The following is a 1,111-nucleotide window of genomic DNA, read 5'->3' on the forward strand; positions in this document are numbered from 1 at the left end:
GACCTCCAGAAGCTCAAGAAGTCAAGATCCCATCAGTTTATATGGCAGCTAAATCAGGTTATGAACCGACTTGTACTTTATTTGACATAGTTGTTGAAAGTAACAATAAAAAACGTCTTGCGAAATTTCAATCAAATAGGATAGGAATTGCGCCCTCTAGAAGCTCAAGAAGGCAAGTCCGCAGATCTGTTTATATGACAGCTATATCAGGTTATGAACCGATTTGAACCATATTTAGCACAGTTGAAGGATATCATAACAAAATACTTCGTGCCGAAATTCATTCAAATCGGATAAGAATTGCGCACTCTAGAGGCTCAAGAAGTCAAGACCCAAGATCGGTTTATATAGCAGCTATATCAGGTTATGAACCGATTTGAACCATACTTGGCACAGATGTTGGAAGTCATAGCGAAATACGTCGTGCAAAATTTCATTCCAATCGGATAAGAATTGCGCACTCTAGGGCTCAAGAAGTCAAGACCCAAGATCGGTTTATATGGCAGCTATATCAAAACATGGACCGATATGGCCCATTTGCAATCCCAACCGACCTACACTAATAAGAAGTATTTGTGCAAAATTTCAAGCGGCTAGCTTTACTCCTTCGAAAGTTAGCGCGCTATCGACAGACAGACGGACAGACAGACATGGCTAGATCGACATAAAATGTCACGACGCACAGTGGGCCAAATGGCAAAAAAATTGGAAATAAGTCTACAACTTTTTATCTGTTGATTTTAGCCATACAAAATGTTCTAGACATTTGTAGAGGAGGACATAGGCTTTCAGAAAAGTGCTGTTGTTGGTCCATATCTTTAATACAAGGTGAGCTACAGGGTGTCAAAGTTGACCACTTTTGACTTCTCCAAGCTTCTGGGGGCCATAACTTTTGATCTACTCAACCGATTTACATGATTTAGGACTCTAGAGAAAGAGCTTGACAAGATCTAAAAAACTTGTGCATAAAGTACCATGCCATCGTGTACTGTTAAGGAGTTATGAATTGTTTAATTTTAAAATATGAAAATTTGGCCTTGGTTTTTTTCAGTGTTTTTTAAATAACTCCGTCAATTTTAAAGCTATAAACTTCATACTTCACACAAATTAT

This window comes from Stomoxys calcitrans, chromosome 2 (assembly GCF_963082655.1).
Source record: "Stomoxys calcitrans chromosome 2, idStoCalc2.1, whole genome shotgun sequence".
Classification (NCBI taxonomy): Eukaryota; Metazoa; Arthropoda; class Insecta; order Diptera; family Muscidae; genus Stomoxys; species Stomoxys calcitrans.